Here is a 20470-nt window from a genome sequence, read left to right on the forward strand (position 1 = left end):
GTGTTTCTGGCGAGTCGAGCAGGTGGCTCCGGCATGCTCGGCAGGTGCTTCCGGCGTCTCCGGCACGTGGTTCTGGTGTGTCTGAGAGCTGGTTCCGGCATGTCCGGCAGATGATTCCGGATTGTACGCCAAGTGGTTCTGGCATACCCGGCTGGTGATTTGGGCATGTCAGGTAGGTGGTTCCGGCGAGTCGAGCAGGTGGCTCCGGCGTGCTCGCCAGGTAGTTCAGATGGGTCTGGCAGGTGTTTTCCGTCTGTTCGGGGTGTGGTTCCAGCATCTCATGCACATGGTTCTCGCACGTCTGAGACGTGATTCCGGCCGGACCGACAGGTGTTTCCACAGTGTCCGCCAAGTGGTACTGGCGTAGTTGGCAGGTGATTTTGGCATGACCGGCAGGTGGTTCCAGCAAGCCCGGCAGGTGATTCCGAAGTGTTCCCCAACTGGTTGTGGCGTAGCCGGCAGGTGATTTTTGCGTGTCCGGCAGGTGGTTCTGGCGAGTCGAGCAGGTGGTTCCGGCGTGCTCGGCAGGTGCTTCCGGGGTCATTGGCACGTGGTTCTGGCATATCTGAGAGGTGGTTCCGTTATGCCCGGCAGGTGATTCCGGAGTGTTCGCCAAGTGTTTCCGGCATAGCCGGCAGGTGATTTTGCATGTCCAGCGGTCGTTCCGGCGGGTCGAGCTGGTGGTTCCGGCGTGTGCGGCAGGTGGTTCCGGTCTGTCCGGCAGGTGGTTCTGTGGTGTCCGGCACGAGGTTCAGTCTGAGAGGCTGTGCCGGCATGCCCCTCACGTGATTCCGGCTTGTCCCCGAAGTGGTGCTGGTGTAGCGGGCAGGTGATTTTGCCGTGTCCGGCAGGTGGTTCAGGCGAGTTGAGCAGGTGGTTGCGACGTGCTCGGCAGGTGCTTCCGGCGTCTCCGGCACGTGTTTCTGGTACATCTGACTGGTGGTTCCGGCATGCCCAAAAGTTGATTCCGGTCTGTCCGGTAGGTGGTTCCGGCGTGCACGGCACGTGGTTCTGGTACGTCTCAGAGGTGGTTGCGTATGCCCAACAGGTGATTCCGGACTGTCCGCCACGTGCTTCTGGCACGTCTGAGAGGTGGTTCCAACATGCCCGGCAGGTCATTTCGGAGAGTCGTTCAAGTGGTTCTGGCGTAGCCCGCAGGTGATTTTGGCGTGTCCGTCAGGTGGTTCCGCCGTGCTCGGCAGGTGGTTCAGGCATGGCCGTCACGTGGTTCCAGTCTGTCCAGGACGTGTTTCCAGCTTCTCCGGCAGGTGGTTCTGGAACGTCTGAGAGGTGGTTCCGCCATGGCTGGCAGGTGATCCCGGACGGTCCCCCAGGTGGTTCTGGCATAGCCAGCAGTTGATATTGGCATGTCCGGCAGGTGGTTCCAGCGAGTCGAACAGGTGGCTCCGGCGTTCTTGGCAGGTGGTTCCGGTCTGTCCGGTAGGTGATTCCGGCGTGTCTGGCACGTGCTTCCGGCACGTCTGAGAGGTGGTTCCGGCATGCGCGGCAGGTGATTCCGTAGTGTCCGCCAGGTGGTTCTGGCGTACCCGGCAGGTGATTTTTGCGTGTCCGGCAGGTGGTTCTGGCGAGTCGAGCAGGTGGTTCCGGCGTGCTCGGCAGGTGCTTCCGGGGTCATTGGCACGTGTTTCTGGCATATCTGAGAGGTGGTTCCGCCATGCCCGGCAGGTGATTCCGGAGTGTTCGCCAAGTGTTTCCGGCATAGCCGGGAGGTGATTTTGCATGTCCAGCGGTCGGTCCGGCGGGTCGAGCCGGTGGTTCCGGCGTGTGCGGCAGGTGGTTCCGGTCTGTCCGGCAGGTGGTTCTGTGGTGTCCGGCACGAGGTTCAGTCTGAGAGGCTGTGCCAGCATGCCCCTCACGTGATTCCGGTTTGTCCCTGAAGTGGTGCTGGTGTAGCGGGCAGGTGATTTTGGCGTGTCCGGCAGGTGGTTCAGGCGAGTTGAGCAGGTGGTTGCGACGTGCTCGGCAGGTGCTTCCGGCGTCTCCGGCACGTGTTTCTGGCACATCTGACTGGTGGTTCCGGCATGCACAAAAGTTGATTCCGGTCTGTCCGGTAGGTGGTTCCGGCGTGCACGGCACGTGGTTCTGGTACGTCTCAGAGGTGGTTGCGTATGCCCAACAGGTGATTCCGGACTGTCCGCCACGTGCTTCTGGCACGTCTGAGAGGTGGTTCCAACATGCCCGGCAGGTCATTTCGGAGAGTCGTCCAAGTGGTTCTGGCGTAGCCCGCAGGTGATTTTGGCGTGTCCGTCAGGTGGTTCCGCCGTGCTCGGCAGGTGGTTCAGGCATGGCCGTCACGTGGTTCCAGTCTGTCCAGGACGTGTTTCCAGCTTCTCCGGCAGGTGGTTCTGGAACGTCTGAGAGGTGGTTCCGCCATGGCTGGCAGGTGATCCCGGACGGTCCCCCAGGTGGTTCTGGCATAGCCAGCAGTTGATATTGGCATGTCCGGCAGGTGGTTCCAGCGAGTCGAACAGGTGGCTCCGGCGTTCTTGGCAGGTGGTTCCGGTCTGTCCGGTAGGTGTTTCCGGCGTGTCTGGCACGTGCTTCCGGCACGTCTGAGAGGTGGTTCCGGCATGCGCGGCAGGTGATTCCGTAGTGTCCGCCAGGTGGTTCTGGCGTACCCGGCAGGTGATTTTGGCGTGTCCGGCAGGTGTTCCTGGCAAGTCGAGCAGGTGGCTCCGGCATGCTCGGCAGGTGCTTCCGGCGTCTCCGGCACTTGGTTCTGGCATATCTGAGAGGTGGTTCCGGCATGCCCGGCAGGTGATGCCGGAGTGTTCGCTAAGTGTTTCCGGCGTAGCCGGCAGGTGATTTTGCATGTCCAGCGGTCGTTCCGGCGGGTCGAGACGGAGGTTCCGGCATGTCCGGCAGATGATTCCGGAGTGTCCGCCAAGTAGTTCTGGCATACCCAGCAGGTGATTTTGGCGTGTCAGTGAGGTGGTACCGGTGAGTCGAGCAGGTGGTTCCGGCGTGCTCAGCAGGTGGTTCAGGCGGTTCTGGCAGGTGGTATCCGTCTGTTCGGGGTGTGGTTCCAGCATCTCATGAACACGTTTCTGGCACGTCTGAGATGTGGTTCCAGCCGGCCCGACAGGTGTTTCCGCAGTGTCCGCCAAGCGGTTCTGGCGTAGTTGGCAGGTGATTTTGGCATGACTGGCTGGTGGTTCCAGGAAGCCTGGCAGGTGATTCCAAAGTGTTCACCAACTGGTTGTGGCAGAGCCGGCAGGTGATTTTTGCGTGATCGGCAGGTGGTTCTGGCGAGTCGTGCAGGTGGTTCCGGCGTGCTCAGCTGGTGCTTCCGGGGTCATTGGCACGGTGTTCTGGCATGTCTGAGAGGTGGTTCCTGCATGCCCGGCAAGTGATTCCGGAGTGTTCGCCAATTGGTTCTGGCATAGTCGGCAGGTGATTTTGGCATGTCCGGCAGGTGGTTCAGGCGAGTTGAGCAGGTGGTTCCAACGTGCTTGGCAGGTGCTTCCGGCGTCTCCGGCACGTGTTTCTGGCACATCTGACAGGTGGTTCCGGCATGCCCGAAAGGTGATTCCGGTCTGTCCGGTAGGTGGTTCCAGCCTGCACGGCATGTGGTTCTGGTACGTCTCAGAGGTGGTTGCGCATGCCCAACAGGTGATTCCGGACTGTCCGCCACATGGTTCTGGCACGTCTGAGAGGTGGTTCCGGCATGCCCGGCTGGTCATCCCAGAGAGTCCTCCAAGTGGTTCTGGCATAACACGCAGGTGATTTTGGCGTGTCTGGCAGGTTGTTCCGTTGTGCTTGGCAGGTGGCTCAGGCTTGGCCGGCAGGTGGTTCCAGACTGTCCAGGACGTGTTTCCAGATCTCCGGCAGGTGGTTCTGCTACGTCTGAGAGGTGGTTCCACCATGGCTGGCAGGTGATTCTGGACCATCCCCCAGGTGGTTCTGGCATAGCCAGCAGTTGATATTGGCCTGTCCGGCAGGGGGTTCCAGCAAGTCGTACAGGTGGCTCCGGCGTGCTCGGCAGGTGGTTCCGGTCTGTCCGGTAGGTGATTCCGGCGTGTCCGGCACGTGCTTCCGGCACGTCTGAGAGGTGGTTCCGGCATGCGCGACAGGTGATTTTGGAGTGTCCGCCAGGTGGTTCTGGCGTACCCGGCAGGTGATTTTGGCGTGTCCGGCAGGTGTTTCTGGCGAGTCGAGCAGGTGGCTCCGGCGTTCTTGGCAGGTGGTTCCGGTCAGTCCGGTAGGTGTTCCCGGCGTGTCTGGCACGTGCTTCCGGCACGTCTGAGAGGTGGTTCCGGCATGCGCGGCAGGTGATTCCGTAGTGTCCGCCAGGTGGTTCTGGCATACCCGGCAGGTGATTTTGGCGTGTCCGGCAGGTGTTTCTGGCGAGTCGAGCAGGTGGCTCCGGCATGCTCGGCAGGTGCTTCCGGCGTCTCCGGCACTTGGTTCTGGTGTGTCTGAGAGCTGGTTCCGGCATGTCCGGCAGATGATTCCGGAGTGTCCGCCAAGTGGTTCTGGCATACCCAGCAGGTGATTTTGGCGTGTCAGGGAGGTGGTACCGGTGAGTCGAGCAGGTGGTTCCGGCGTGCTCAGCAGGTGGTTCAGGCGGTTCTGGCAGGTGGTATCCGTCTGTTCGGGGTGTGGTTCCAGCATCTCATGAACACGTTTCTGGCACGTCTGAGATGTGGTTCCAGCCGGCCCGACAGGTGTTTCAGCAGTGTCCGCCAAGCGGTTCTGGCGTAGTTGGCAGGTGATTTTGGCATGACCGGCAGGTGGTTCCAGCGAGTCAAACAGGTGGCTCCGGCGTGCTCGGCAGGTGGTTCCGGTCTGTCCGGTAGGTGATTCCGGCGTGTCCGGCACCTGCTTCCGGCACATCTGAGAGGTGGTTCCGGCATGCGCGACAGGTGATTTCGGAGTGTCCGCCAGGTGGTTCTGGCGTACCCGGCAGGTGATTTTGGCGTGTCCGGCAGGTGTTTCTGGCGAGTCGAGCAGGTGGCTCCGGAATGCTCGGCAGGTGCTTCCGGGTTCTCCGGCACGCGGTTCTGGTGTGTCTGAGAGCTGGTTCCGGCATGTCCGGCAGATGATTCCGGAGTGTCCGCCTAGTGGTTCTGGAATACCCGGCTGGTGATTTGGGCATGTCAGGTAGGTGGTTCCGGCGAGTCGAGCAGGTGGCTCCAGCGTTCTCGGCAGGTTGTTCAGACGGGTCTGGCAGGTGTTTTCCGTCTTTTCGGGGTGTGGTTCCAGCATCTCATGCACATGGTTCTGGCACGTCTGAGATGTGGTTCCGGCCGGCCCGACAGGTGTTTCCACAGTGTCCGCCAAGTGGTACTGGCGTAGTTGGCAGGTGATTTTGGCATGACCGGCAGGTGGTTCCAGCAAGCCCGGCAGGTGATTCCGAAGTGTTCCCCAACTGGTTGTGGCGTAGCCGGCAGGTGATTTTTGCGTGTCCGGCAGGTGGTTCTGGCGAGTCGAGCAGATGGTTCCGGCGTGCTCGGCAGGTGCTTCCGGGGTCATTGGCACGTGGTTGTGGCATATCTGAGAGGTGGTTCCGGCATGCTCGGCAGGTGATTCCGGAGTGTTCGCCAAGTGTTTCCGGCATAGCCGGCAGGTGATTTTGATGTCCAGCGGTCGTTCCGGCGGGTCGAGCCGGTGGTTCCGGCGTGTCCGGCAGGTGGTTCCGGTCTGTCCGGCAGGTGGTTCTGTGGTGTCCGGCACGAGGTTCAGTCTGAGAGGCTGTGCCGGCATGCCCCTCACGTGATTCCGGCTTGTCCCCGAAGTGGTGCTGGTGTAGCGGGCAGGTGATTTTGGCGTGTCCGGCAGGTGGTTCAGGCGAGTTGAGCAGGTGGTTGCGACGTGCTCGGCAGGTGCTTCCTGCGTCTCCGGCACGTGTTTCTGGCACATCTGACTGGTGGTTCCGGCATGCCCAAAAGTTGATTCCTGTCTGTCCGGTAGGTGGTTCCGGCGTGCACGGCACGTGGTTCTGGTACGTCTCAGAGGTGGTTGCGTATGCCCAACAGTTGATTCCGGAGTGTCCGCCACGTGCTTCTGGCACGTCTGAGAGGTGGTTCCAACATGCCCGGCAGGTCATTTCGGAGAGTCGTCCAAGTGGTTCTGGCGTAGCCCGCAGGTGATTTTGGCGTGTCCGGCAGGTGGTTCCGCCGTGCTCGGCAGGTGGTTCAGGCATGGCCGTCACGTGGTTCCAGTCTGTCCAGGACGTGTTTCCAGCTTCTCCGGCAGGTGGTTCTGGAACGTCTGAGAGGTGGTTCCGCCATGGCTGGCAGGTGATCCCGGACTGTCCCCCAGGTGGTTCTGGCATAGCCAGCAGTTGATATTGGCCTGTCCGGCAGGTGGTTCCAGCGAGTCGAACAGGTGGCTCCGGCGTTCTTGGCAGGTGGTTCCGGTCTGTCCGGTAGGTGTTTCCGGCGTGTCCGGCATGTGCTTCCGGCACGTCTGAGAGGTGGTTCCGGCATGCGCGGCAGGTGATTCCGTAGTGTCCGCCAGGTGGTTCTGGCATACCCGGCAGGTGATTTTGGCATGTCCGGCAGGTGTTTCTGGCGAGTCGAGCAGGTGGCTCCGGCATGCTCGGCAGGTGCTTCCGGCGTCTCCGGCACGTGGTTCTGGAGTGTCTGAGAGCTGGTTCCGGCATGTCCGGCAGATGATTCCGGAGTGTCCGCCAAGTGGTTCTGGCATACCCAGCAGGTGATTTTGGCGTGTCACGGAGGTGGTACCGGTGAGTCGAGCAGGTGGCTCCGGCGTGCTCGGCAGGTTGTTCAGACGGGTCTGGCAGGTGTTTTCCGTCTGTTCGGGGTGTGGTTCCAGCATCTAATGCACATGGTTCTGGCACGTCTGAGATGTGGTTCCGGCCGGCCCGACAGGTGATTCCACAGTGTCCGCCAAGTGGTACTGGCGTAGTTGGCAGGTGATTTTGGCATGACCGGCAGGTGGTTCCAGCAAGCCCGGCAGGTGATTCTGAAGTCTTCCCCAACTGGTTGTGGCGTAGCCGGCAGGTGATTTTTGCGTGTCCGGCAGGTGGTTCTGGCGAGTCGAGCAGGTGGTTCCGGCGTGCTCGGCAGGTGCTTCCGGGGTCATTGGCACGTGGTTCTGGCATATCTGAGAGGTGGTTCCGGCACGCCCGGAAGTTGATTCCGGAGTGTTCGCCAAGTGTTTCCGGCATAGCCGGCTGGTGATTTTGCACGTCCAGCGGTCGGTCCGGCGGGTCGAGCCGGTGGTTCCGGCGTGTCCGGCAGGTGGTTCCGGTCTGTCCGGCAGGTGGTACTGTGGTGTCCGGCACGAGGTTCAGTCTGAGAGGCTGTGCCGGCATGCCCCTCACGTGATTCCGGCTTGTCCCCGAAGTGGTGCTGGTGTAGCGGGCAGGTGATTTTGGCATGTCCGGCAGGTGGTTCAGGCGAGTTGAGCAGGTGGTTGCGATGTGCTCGGCAGGTGCTTCCGGCGTCTCCGGCACGTGTTTCTGGCACATCTGACTGGTGGTTCGGGCATGCCCAAAAGCTGATTCCGGTCTGTCCGGTAGGTGGTTCCGGCGTGCACGGCACGTGGCTCTGGTACGTCTCAGAGGTGGTTGCGTATGCCCAACAGGTGATCCCGGACTGTCCGCCACGTCCTTCTTGCACGTCTGAGAGGTGGTTCCAACATGCCCGGCAGGTCATTTCGGAGAGTCGTCCAAGTGGTTCTGGCGTAGCCCGCAGGTGATTTTGGCGTGTCCGGCAGGTGGTTCCGCCGTGCTCGGCAGGTGGTTCAGGCATGGCCGTCACGTGGTTCCAGTCTGTCCAGGACGTGTTTCCAGCTTCTCCGGCAGGTGGTTCTGGTACGTCTGAGAGGTGGTTCCACCATGGCTGGCAGGTGATCCCGGACTGTCCCCCAGGTGGTTCTGGCATAGCCAGCAGTTGATATTGGCCTGTCCGGCAGGTGGTTCCAGCGAGTCGAACAGGTGGCTCCGGCGTGCTCGGCAGGTGGTTCCGGTCTGTCCGGTAGGTGTTTCCGGCGTGTCCGGCACGCGCTTCCGGCACGTCTGAGAGGTGGTTCCGGCATGCGCGACAGGTGGTTTCGGAGTGTCCGCCAGCTGGTTCTGGCGTACCCGGCAGGTGATTTTGGCGTGTCAGGGAGGTGGTACCGGTGAGTCGAGCAGGTGGTTCCGGCGTGCTCAGCAGCTGGTTCAGGCGGTTCTGGCAGGTGGTATCCGTCTGTTCGGGGTGTGGTTCCAGCATCTCATGAACACGTTTCTGGCACGTCTGAGATGTGGTTCCAGCCGGCCCGACAGGTGTTTCCGCAGTGTCCGCCAAGCGGTTCTGGCGTAGTTGGCAGGTGATTTTGGCATGACTGGCAGGTGGTTCCAGCAAGCCTGGCAGGTGATTCCAAAGTGTTCACCAACTGGTTGTGGCGTAGCCGGCAGGTGATTTTTGCGTGATCGGCAGGTGGTTCTGGCGAGTCGAGCAGGTGGTTCCGGCGTGCTCGGCTGGTGCTTCCGGGGTCATTGGCACGGGGTTCTGGCATGTCTGAGAGGTGGTTCCTGCATGCCCGGCAAGTGATTGCGGAGTGTTCGCCAAGTGGTTCTGGCATAGTCGGCAGGTGATTTTGGCATGTCCGGCAGGTGGTTCAGGCAAGTTGAGTAGGTGGTTCCAACATGCTTGGCAGGTGCTTCCGGCGTCTCCGGCACGTGTTTCTGGCACATCTGACAGGTGGTTCCGGCATGCCCGAAAGTTGATTCCGGTCTGTCCGGTAGGTGGTTCCAGCCAGCACGGCATGTGGTTCTGGTAAGTCTCAGAGGTGGTTGCGCATGCCCAACAGGTGATTCCGGACTGTCCTCCAGATGGTTCTGGCACGTCTGAGAGGTGGTTTCGGTATGCCCGGCAGGTCATCCCAGAGAGTCCTCCAAGTGGTTCTGGCATAACACGCAGGTGATTTTGGCGTGTCTGGCATGTTGTTCCATAGTGCTCGGCAGGTGGTTCAGGCTTGGCCGGCCGGTGGTTCCAGACTGTCCAGGACGTGTTTCCAGCTTCTCCGGCAGGTGGTTCTGGTACGTCTGAGCGGTGGTTCCGCCATGGCTGGCAGGTGATTCCTGACCGTCCCCCAGGTGGTTCTGGCATAGCCAGCAGTTGATATTGGCCTGTCCGGAAGGTGGTTCCAGCGAGTCGAACAGGTGGCTCCGGCGTGCTCGGCAGGTGGTTCCGGTCTGTCCGGTAGGTGATTCCGGCGTGTCCGGCACGTGCTTCCGGCACGTCTGTGAGGTGGTTCCGGCATGCGCGACAGGTGATTTCGGAGTGTCCGCCAGGTGGTTGTGGCGTACCCGGCAGGTGATTTTGGCGTGTCCGGCAGGTGTTTCTGGCGAGTCGAGCAGGTGGCTCCGGCATGCTCGGCAGGTGCTTCCGGCGTCTCCGGCACGTGGTTCTGGTGTGTCTGAGAGCTGGTTCCGGCATGTCCGGCAGATGATTCCGGAGTGTCCGCCAAGTGGTTCTGGCATACCCGGCTGGTGATTTGGGCATGTCAGGTAGGTGGTTCCGGCGAGTTGAGCAGGTGGCTCCGGCGTGCTCGGCAGGTTGTTCAGACGGGTCTGGCAGGTGTTTTCCGTCTGTTCGGGGTGTGGTTCCAGCATCTCATGCACATGGTTCTGGCACGTCTGAGACGTGGTTCCGGCCGGCCCGACAGGTGTTTCCACAGTGTCCGCCAAGTGGTACTGGCGTAGTTGGCAGGTGATTTTGACCTGACCGGTAGGTGGTTCCAGCAAGCCCGGCAGGTGATTCCGAAGTGTTCCCCAACTGGTTGTGGCGTAGCCGGCACGTGATTTTTGCATGTCCGGCAGGTGGTTCTGGCGAGTCGAGCAGGTTTTTCCGGCGTGCTCGGCAGGTGCTTCCGGGGTCATTGGCGCGTGCTTCTGGCATATCTGAGAGGTGGTTCCGGCATGCCCGGCAGGTGATTCCGGAGTGTTCGCCAAGTGTTTCCGGCATAGCCGGCAGGTGATTTTGAAGGTCCAGCGGTCATTCCGGCGGGTCGAGCCGGTGGTTCCGGCGTGTCCGGCAGGTGGTTCCGGTCTGTCCAGCAGGTGGTTCTGTGGTGTCCGGCACGAGGTTCAGTCTGAGAGGCTGTGCCGGCATGCCCCTCACGTGATTCCGGCTTGTCCCCGAAGTGGTGCTGGTGTAGCGGGCAGGTGATTTTGGCGTGTCTGGCAGGTGATTCAGGCGAGTTGAGCAGGTGGTTGCGAAATGCTCGGCAGGTGTTTCCGGCGTCTCCGGCACGTGTTTCTGGCACATCTGACTGGTGGTTCCGGAATGCCCAAAAGTTGATTCCGGTCTGTCCGGTAGGTCGTTCCGGCGTGCACGGCACGTGGTTCTGGTACGTGTCAGAGGTGGTTGCGTATGCCCAACAGGTGATTCCGGACTGTCCGCCACGTGCTTCTGGCACGTCTGAGAGGTGGTTCCAACATGCCCGGCAGGTCATTTTGGAGAGTCGTCCAAGTGGTTCTGGCGTAGCCCGCAGGTGATTTTGGCGTGTCCGGCAGGTGGTTCCGCCGTGCTCGGCAGGTGGTTCAGGCATGGCCGTCACGTGGTTCCAGTCTGTCCAGGACGTGTTTCCAGCTTCTCCGGCAGGTGGTTCTGGTACGTCTGAGAGGTGGTTCCGCCATGGCTGGCAGGTGATCCCGGACTGTCCCCCAGGTGGTTCTGGCATAGCCAGCAGTTGATATTGGCCTGTCCGGCAGGTGGTTCCAGCGAGTCGAACAGGTGGCTCCGGCGTTCTTGGCAGGTGGTTCCGGTCTGTCCGGTAGGTGTTTCCGGCGTGTCCGGCACGTGCTTCCGGCACGTCTGAGAGGTGGTTCCGGCATGCGCGGCAGGTGATTCGGTAGTGTCCGCCAGGTGGTTCTGGCGTACCCGGCAGGTGATTTTGGCGTGTCCGGCAGGTGTTCCTGGCAAGTCGAGCAGGTGGCTCCGGCATGCTCGACAGGTGCTTCCGGAGTCTCCGGCACTTGGTTCTGGCATATCTGAGAGGTGGTTCCGGCATGCCCGGCAGGTGATTCCGGAGTGTTCGCCAAGTGTTTCCGGCGTAGCCGGCAGGTGATTTTGCATGTCCAGCGGTCGTTCCGGCGGGTCGAGCCGGTGGTTCCGGCGTGTCCGGCAGGTGGTTCCGGTCTGTCCGGCAGGTGGTTCTGTGGTGTCCGGCACGAGGTTCAGTCTGAGAGGCTGTGCCGGCATGCCCCTCACGTGATTCCGGCTTGTCCCCGAAGTGGTGCTGGTGTAGCGGGCAGGTGATTTTGGCGTGGCCGGCAGGTGGTTCAGGCGAGTTGAGCAGGTGGTTCCAACGTGCTCGGCAGGTGCTTCCGGCGTCTCCGGCACGTTTTTCTGGTACATCTGACTGGTGGTTCCGGCATGCCCAAAAGTTGATTCCGGTCTGTCCGCTTGGTGGTTCCAGCCTGCACGGCACGTGGTTCTGGTACGTCTCAGAGGTGGTTGCGCATGCCCAACAGGTGATTCCGGACTGTCCGCCACATGGTTCTGGCACGTCTGAGAGGTGGTTCCGGCATGCCCGGCAGGTCATCCCAGAGAGTCCTCCAAGTGGTTCTGGCATAACACGCAGGTGATTTTGGCGTGTCTGGCAGGTTGTTAAGTTGTGCTTGGCAGGTGGTTCAGGCTTGGCCGGCAGGTGGTTCCACTGTCCAGGACGTGTTTCCAGCTTCTCCGGCAGGTATTTCTGGTACGTCTGAGAGGTGGTTCCGCCATGGCTGGCAGGTGATTCCGGACCGTCCCCCAGGTGGTTCTGGCATAGCCAGCAGTTGATATTGGCCTGTCTGGCAGGTGGTTCCAGCGAGTCGAACAGGTGGCTCCGGCGTGCTCGGCAGGTGGTTCCGGTCTGTCCGGTAGGTGATTCCGGCGTGTCCGGCACGTGCTTCCGGCACGTCTGAGAGGTGGTTCCGGCATGCGCGACAGGTGATTTCGGAGTGTCCGCCAGGTGGTTGTGGCGTACCCGGCAGGTGATTTTGGCGTGACCGGCAGGTGTTTCTGGCGAGTCGAGCAGGTGGCTCCGGCATGCTCGGCAGGTGCTTCCGGCGTCTCCGGCACGTGGTTCTGGTGTGTCTGAGAGCTGGTTCCGGCATGTCCGGCAGATGATTCCGGAGTGTCCGCCAAGTGGTTCTGGCATACCCGGCTGGTGATTTGGGCATGTCAGGTAGGTGGTTCCGGCGAGTCGAGCAGGTGGCTCCGGCGTGCTCGGCAGGTTGTTCAGACGGGTCTGGCAGGTGTTTTCCGTCTGTTCGGGGTGTGGTTCCAGCCTCTCATGCACATGGTTCTGGCACGTCTGAGATGTGGTTCCGGCCGTCCCGACAGGTGTTTCCACAGTGTCCGCCAAGTGGTTCTGGCGTAGTTGGCAGGTGATTTTGGCATGACCGGCAGGTGGTTCCAGCAAGCCCGGCAGGTGATTCCGAAGTGTTCCCCCACCGGTTGTGGCGTAGCCGGCAGGTGATTTTTGCGTGTCCGGCAGGTGGTTCTGGCGAATCGAGCAGGCGGTTCCGGCGTGCTCGGCAGGTGCTTCCGGGGTCATTGGCACGTGGTTCTGGCATATCTGAGAGGTGGTTCCGGCATGCCCGGCAGGTGATTCCGGAGTGTTCGCCAAGTGTTTCCGGCATAGCCGGCAGGTGACTTTGCATGTCCAGCGGTCGTTCCGGCGTGTCGAGCCGGTGGTTCCGGCGTGTCCGGCAGGTGGTTCCAGTCTGTCCGGCAAGTGGTTCTGTGGTGTCCGGCACGAGGTTCAGTCTGAGAGGCTGTGCCGGCATGCCCCTCACGTGATTCCGGCTTGTCCCCGAAGTGGTGCTGGTGTAGCGGGCAGGTGATTTTGGCGTGTCCGGCAAGTGATTCAGGCGAGTTGATCAGGTGGTTGCAACATGCTCGGCAGGTGCTTCCGGCGTCTCCGGCACGTGTTTCTGGCACATCTGACTGGTGGTTCCGGCATGCCCAAAAGTTGATTCCGGTCTGTCCGGTAGGTGGTTCCGGCGTGCACGGCACGTGGTTCTGGTACATCTCAGAGGTGGTTGCGTATGCCCAACAGGTGATCCCGGACTGTCCGCCACGTGCTTCTGGCACGTCTGAGAGGTGGTTCCAACATGCCCGGCAGGTCATTTCGGAGAGTCGTCCAAGTGGTTCTGGCGTAGCCCGCAGGTGATTTTGGCGTGTCCGGCAGGTGGTTCCGCCGTGCTCGGAAGGTGGTTCAGGCATGGCCGTCACGTGGTTCCAGTTTGTCCAGGACGTGTTTCCAGCTTCTCCGGCAGGTGGTTCTGGTACGTCTGAGAGGTGGTTCCGCCATGGCTGGCAGGTGATCCCGGACTGTCCCCCAGGTGGTTCTGGCATAGCCAGCAGTTGATATTGGCCTGTCCGGCAGGTGGTTCCAGCGAGTCGAACAGGTGGCTCCGGCGTTCTTGGCAGGTGGTTCCGGTCTGTCCGGTAGGTGTTTCCGGCGTGTCCGACACGTGCTTCCGGCACGTCTGAGAGGTGGTTCCGGCATGCGCGGCAGGTGATTCCGTAGTGTCCGCCAGGTGGTTCTGGCATACCGGGCAGGTGATTTTGGCGTGTCCGGCAGGTGTTTCTGGCGAGTCGAGCAGGTGGCTCCGGCGTGCTCGGCAGGTGCTTCCGGCGTCTCCGGCACTTGGTTCTGGTGTGTCTGAGAGCTGGTTCCGGCATGTCCGGCAGATGATTCCGGAGTGTCCGCCAAGTGGTTCTGGCATACCCAGCAGGTGATTTTGGCGTGTCAGGGAGGTGGTACCTGTGAGTCGAGCAGGTGGTTCCGGCGTGCTCAGCAGGTTGTTCAGGCGGTTCTGGCAGGTGGTATCCGTCTGTTCGGGGTGTGGTTCCAGCATCTCATGAACACGTTTCTGGCACGTCTGAGATGTGGTTCCAGCCGGCCCGACAGATGTTTCCGCAGTGTCCGATAAGCGGTTCTGGCGTAGTTGGCAGGTGATTTTGGCATGACTGGCAGGTGGTTCCAGCAAGCCTGGCAGGTGATTCCAAAGTGTTCACCAACTGGTTGTGGCGTAGCCGGCAGGTGATTTTTGCGTGATCGGCAGGTGGTTCTGGCGAGTCGAGCAGGTGGTTCCGGCGTGCTCGGCTGTGCTTCCGGGGTCATTGGCACGGGGTTCAGGCATGTCTGAGAGGTGGTTCCTGCATGCCCGGCAAGTGATTCTGGAGTGTTCGCCAAGTGGTTCTGGCATAGTCGGCAGGTGATTTTGGCAAGTCCGGCAGGTGGTTCAGGCGAGTTGAGCAGGTGGTTCCAACGTGCTTGGCAGGTGCTTCCGGCGTCTCCGGCACGTGTTTCTGGCACATCTGACAGGTGGTTCCGGCATGCCCGAAAGGTGATTCCGGTCTGTCTGGTAGGTGGTTCCAGCCTGCACGGCATGTGGTTCTGGTACGTCTCAGTGGTGGTTGCGCATGCCCAACAGGCGATTCCGGACTGTCCGCCACGTGCTTCTGGCACCTCTGAGAGGTGGTTCCGGCATGCCCGGCAGGTCATCCCAGAGAGTCCTCCAAGTGGTTCTGGCATAACACGCAGGTGATTTTGGCGTGTCTGGCAGGTTGTTCCGTTGTGCTTGGCAGGTGGTTCAGGCTTGGCCGGCAGGTGGTTCCAGACTGTCCAGGACGTGTTTCCAGCTTCTCCGGCAGGTGGTTCTGGTACGTCTGAGAGGTGGTTCCGCCATGGTTGGCAGGTGATTCCGGACCGTCCCCCAGGTGGTTCTGGCACAGCCAGCAGTTAATATTGGCCTGCCTGGCAGGTGGTTCCAGCGAGTCGAACAGGTGGCTCCGGCGTGCTCGGCAGGTGGTTCCGGTCTGTCCGGTAGGTGATTCCGGCGTGTCCGGCACGTGCTTCCGGCACGTCTGAGAGGTGGTTCCGGCATGCGCGACAGGTGGTTTTGGAGTGTCCGCCAGGTGGTTCTGGCGTACCCGGCAGGTGATTTTGGCGTGTCCGGCAGGTGTCTCTGGCGAGTCGAGCAGGTGGCTCCGGCATGCTCGGCAGGTGCTTCCGGCGTCTCCGGCACGTGGTTCTGGTGTGTCTGAGAGCTGGTTCCGGCATGTCCGGCAGATGATTCCGGAGTGTCCGCCAAGTGGTTCTGGCATACCCGGCTGGTGATTTGGGCATGTCAGGTAGGTGGTTCCGGCGAGTCGAGCAGGTGGCTCCGGCGTGCTCGGCAGGTGGTTCAGACGGGTCTGGCAGGTGTTTTCCGTCTGTTCGGGGTGTGGTTCCAGCATCTCATGCACATGGTTCTGGCACGTCTGAGATGTGGTTCCGGCCGGCCCGGCAGGTGTTTCCACAGTGTCCGCCAAGTGGTACTGGCGTAGTTGGCAGGTGATTTTGGCATGACCGGCAGGTGGTTCCAGCCAGCCCGGCAGGTGATTCCGAAGTGTTCCCCCACCGGTTGTGGCGTAGCCGGCAGGTGATTTTTGCGTGTCCGGCAGGTGGTTCTGGCGAGTCGAGCAGGTGGTTCCGGCGTGCTCGGCAGGTGCTTCCGGGGTCATTGGCACGTGGTTCTGGCATATCTGAGAGGTGGTTCCAGCATGCCCGGCAGGTGATTCCGGAGTGTTCGCCAAGTGTTTCCGGCGTAGCCGGCAGGTGATTTTGCATGTCGAGCGGTCGTTCCGGCGGGTCGAGCTGGTGGTTCCGGCGTGTGCGGCAGGTGGTTCCGGTCTGTCCGGCAGGTGGTTCTGTGGTGTCCGGCACGAGGTTCAGTCTGAGAGGCAGTGCCGGCATGCCCCTCACGTGATTCCGGCTTGTCCCCGAAGTGGTGCTGGTGTAGCGGGCAGGTGATTTTGCCGTGTCCGGCAGGTGGTTCAGGCGAGTTGAGCAGGTGGTTGCGACGTGCTCGGCAGGTGCTTCCGGCGTCTCCGGCACGTGTTTCTGGCACATCTGACTTGTGGTTCCGGCATGCCCAAAAGTTGATTCCGGTCTGTCCGGTAGGTGGTTCCGGCGTGCACGGCACGTGGCTCTGGTACGTCTCAGAGGCGGTTGCGTATGCCCAACAGGTGATTCCGGACTGTCCGCCACGTGCTTCTGGCACGTCTGAGAGGTTGTTCCAACATGCCTGGCAGGTCATTTCGGAGAGTCGTCCAAGTGGTTCTGGCGTAGCCCGCAGGTGATTTTGGCGTGTCCGGCAGGTGGTTCCGCCGTGCTTGGCAGGTGGTTCAGGCATGGCCGTCACGTGGTTCCAGTCTGTCCAGGACGTGTTTCCAGCTTCTCCGGCAGGTGGTTCTGGTACGTCTGAGAGGTGGTTCCGCCATGGCTGGCAGGTGATCCCGGACTGTCCCCCAGGTGGTTCTGGCATAGCCAGCAGTTGATATTGGCCTGTCCGGCAGGTGGTTCCAGCGAGTCGAACAGGTGGCTCCGGCGTTCTTGGCAGGTGGTTCCGGTCTGTCCGGTAGGTGATTCCGGCGTGTCCGGCACGTGCTTCCGGCACGTCTGAGATGTGGTTCCGGCATGCGCGGCAGGTGATTCCGTAGTGTCCGCCAGGTGGTTCTGGCATACCCGGCAGGTGATTTTGGCGTGTCCGGCAGGTGTTTCTGGCGAGTCGAGCAGGTGGCTCCGGCGTGCTCGGCAGGTGCTTCCGGCGTCTCCGGCACTTGGTTCTGGTGTGTCTGAGAGCTGGTTCCGGCATGTCCGGCAGATGATTCCGGAGTGTCCGCCAAGTGGTTCTGGCATACCCAGCAGGTGATTTTGGCGTGTCAGGGAGGTGGTACCGGTGAGTCGAGCAGGTGGTTCCGGCGTGCTCAGCAGGTGGTTCAGGCGGTTCTGGCAGGTGGTATCCGTCTGTTCGGGGTGTGGTTCCAGCATCTCATGAACACGTTTCTGGCACGTCTGAGATGTGGTTCCAGCCGGCCCGACAGGTGTTTCCGCAGTGTCCGCCAAGCGGTTCTGGCGTAGTTGGCAGGTGATTTTGGCATGACTGGCAGGTGGTTCCAGCAAGCCTGGCAGGTGATTCCAAAGTGTTCACCAACTGGTTGCGGCGTAGCCGGCAGGTGATTTTTGCGTGATCAGCAGGTGGTTCTGGCAAGTCGAGCAGGTGTTCCGGCGTGCTCGGCTGGTGCTTCCGGGGTCATTGGCACGGGGTTCTGGCATGTCTGAGAGGTGGTTCCTGCATGCCCGGCAAGTGATTCCGGAGTGTTCGCCAAGTGGTTCTGGCATAGTCGGCAGGTGATTTTGGCATGTCCGGCAGGTGGTTCACTCGAGTTGAGCCGGTGGTTCCAACGTGCTTGGCAGGTGCTTCCGGCGTCTCCGGCACGTGTTTCTGGCACATCTGACAGGTGGTTCCGGCATGCCCGAAAGGTGATTCCGGACTGTCCGGTAGGTGGTTCCAGCCTGCACGGCATGTGGTTCTGGTACGTCTCCGAGGTGGTTGCGCATGCCCAACAGGTGATTCTGGACTGTCCGCCACATGGTTCTGGCACTTCTGAGAGGTGGTTCCGGCATGCCCGGCAGGTCATCCCAGAGAGTCCTCCAAGTGGTTCTGGCATAACACGCAGGTGATTTTGGCGTGTCTGGCACGTTGTTCCGTTGTGCTTGGCAGGTGGTTCAGGCTTGGCCGGCAGGTGGTTCCAGACTGTCCAGGACGTGTTTCCAGCTTCTTCGGCAGCTGGTTCTGGTACGCCTGAGAGGTGGTTCCGCCATGGCTGGCAGGTGATTCCGGACCGTCCCCCAGGTGGTTCTGGCATAGCCAGCAGTTGATATTGGCCTGTCCGGCAGGTGGTTCCAGCGAGTCGAACAGGTGGCTCCGGCGTGCTCGGCATGTGGTTCCGGTCTGTCCGGTAGGTGATTCCGGCGTGTTCGGCACATGCTTCCGGCACGTCTGAGAGGTGTTTCCGGCATGCGCGACAGGTGGTTTCGGAGTGTCCGCCAGGTTGTTCTGGCGTACCCAGCAGGTGATTTTGGCGTGTCTGGCAGGTGTTTCTGGCGAGTCGAGCAGGTGGCTCCGGCATGCTCGGCAGGTGCTTCCGGCGTCTCCGGCACGTGGTTCTGGTGTGTCTGAGAGCTGGTTCCGGCATGTCCGGCAGATGATTCCGGAGTGTCCGCCTAGTGGTTCTGGCATACCCGGCTGGTGATTTGGCCATGTCAGGTAGGTGGTTCTGGCGAGTCGAGCAGGTGGCTCCGGCGTGCTCGGCAGGTTGTTCAGACGGGTCTGGCAGGTGTTTTCCGTCTGTTCGGTGTGTGGTTCCAGCATCTCATGCACATGGTTCTGGCACGTCTGAGATGTGGTTCCGGCCGGCCCGACAGGTGTTTCCACAGTGTCCGCCAAGTGGTACTGGCGTAGTTGGCAGGTGATTTTGGCATGACCGGCAGGTGGTTCCAGCAAGCCCGGCAGGTGATTCCGAAGTGTTCCCCAACTGGTTGTGGTGTAGCCGGCAGGTGATTTTTGCGTGTCCGGGAGGTGGTTCTGGCGAGTCGAGCAGGTGGTTCCGGCGTGCTCGGCAGGTGCTTCTGGGGTCATTGGCGCGTGGTTCTGGCATATCTGAGAGGTGGTTCCGGCATGCCCGGCAGGTGATTCCTGAAAGTTCGGTAAGTGTTTCCGACGTAGCCGGCAGGTGATTTTGCATGTCCAGCGGTCGTTCCGGCGGGTCGAGCCGGTGGTTCCGGCGTGTCCGGCAGGTGGTTCCGGTCTGTCCGGCAGGTTGTTCTGTGGTGTCCGGCACGAGGTTCAGTCTGAGAGGCTGTGCCGGCATGCCCCTCACGTGATTCCGGCTTGTCCCCGAAGTGGTGCTGGTGTAGCGGGCAGGTGATTTTGGCGTGTCCGGCAGGTGGTTCAGGCGAGTTGAGCAGGTGGTTGCGACGTGCTCGGCAGGTGCTTCCTGCGTCTCCGGCACGTGTTTCTGGCACATCTGACTGGTGGTTCCGGCATGCCCAGGAGTTGATTCCGGTCTGTCCGGTAGGTGGTTCCGGCGTGCACGGCACGTGGTTCTGGTACGTCTCAGAGGTGGTTGCGTATGCCCAACAGTTGATTCCGGAGTGTCCGCCACGTGCTTCTGGCACGTCTGAGAGGTGGTTCCAACATGCCCGGCAGGTCATTTCGGAGAGTCGTCCAAGTGGTTCTGGCGTAGCCCGCAGGTGAGTTTGGCGTGTCCGGCAGGTGGTTCCGCCGTGCTCGGCAGGTGGTTCTGGCATGGCCGTCACGTGGTTCCAGTCTGTCCAGGACGTGTTTCCAGCTTCTCCGGCAGGTGGTTCTGGAACGTCTGAGAGGTGGTTCCGCCAGGGCTGGCAGGTGATCCCGGACTGTCCCCCAGGTGGTTCTGGCATAGCCAGCAGTTGATATTGGCCTGTCCGGCAGGTGGTTCCAGCGAGTCGAACAGGTGGCTCCGGCATTCTTGGCAGGTGGTTCCGGTCTGTCCGGTAGGTGTTTCCGGAGTGTCCGGCATGTGCTTCCGGCACGTCTGAGAGGTGGTTCCGGCATGCGCGGCAGGTGATTCCGTAGTGTCCGCCAGGTGGTTCTGGCATACCCGGCAGGTGATTTTGGCGTGTCCGGCAGGTGTTTCTGGCGAGTCGAGCAGGTGGCTCCGGCATGCTCGGCAGGTGCTTCCGGCGTCTCCGGCACGTGGTTCTGGTGTGTCTGAGAGCTGGTTCCGGCATGTCCGGCAGATTATTCCGGAGTGTCCGCCAAGTGGTTCTGGCATACCCAGCAGGTGATTTTGGCGTGTCACGGAGGTGGTACCGGTGAGTCGAGCAGGTGGCTCCGGCGTGCTCGGCAGGTTGTTCAGACGGGTCTGGCAGGTGTTTTCCGTCTTTTCGGGGTGTCGTTCCAGCATCTCATGCTCATGGTTCTGGCACGTCTGAGATGTGGTTCCGGCCGGCCCGACAGGTGTTTCCACAGTGTCCGCCAAGTGCTACTGACGTAGTTGGCAGGTGATTTTGGCATGACCGGCAGGTGGTTCCAGCAAGCCCGGCAGGTGATTCCGAAGTGTTCCCCAACTGGTTGTGGCGTAGCCGGCAGGTGATTTTTGCGTGTCCGGCAGGTGGTTCTGGCGAGTCGAGCAGGTGGTTCCGGCGTGCTCGGCTGGTGCTTCCGGGGTCATTGGCACGGGGTTCTGGCATGTCTGAGAGGTGGTTCCTGCATGCCCGGCAAGTGATTCCGGAGTGTTCGCCAAGTGGTTCTGGCATAGTCGGCAGGTGATTTTGGCATGTCCGGCAGGTGGTTCAGGCGAGTTGAGCAGGTGGTTCCAACGTGCTTGGCAGGTGCTTCCGGCGTCTCCGGCACGTGTTTCTGGCACATCTGACAGGTGGTTCCGGCATGCCCGAAAGGTGATTCCGGTCTGTCCGGTAGGTGGTTCCAGCCTGCACGGCATGTGGTTCTGGTACGTCTCAGAGGTGGTTGCGCATGCCCAACAGGTGATTCCGGACTGTCCGCCACATGGTTCTGGCACGTCTGAGAGGTGGTTCCGGCATGCCCGGCACGTCATCCCAGAGAGTCCTCCAAGTGGTTCTGGCATAACACGCAGGTGATTTTGGCGTGTCTGGCAGGTTGTTC

This window comes from Equus caballus, chromosome 17, assembly GCF_041296265.1.
Source record: "Equus caballus isolate H_3958 breed thoroughbred chromosome 17, TB-T2T, whole genome shotgun sequence".
Taxonomy (NCBI): domain Eukaryota; kingdom Metazoa; phylum Chordata; class Mammalia; order Perissodactyla; family Equidae; genus Equus; species Equus caballus.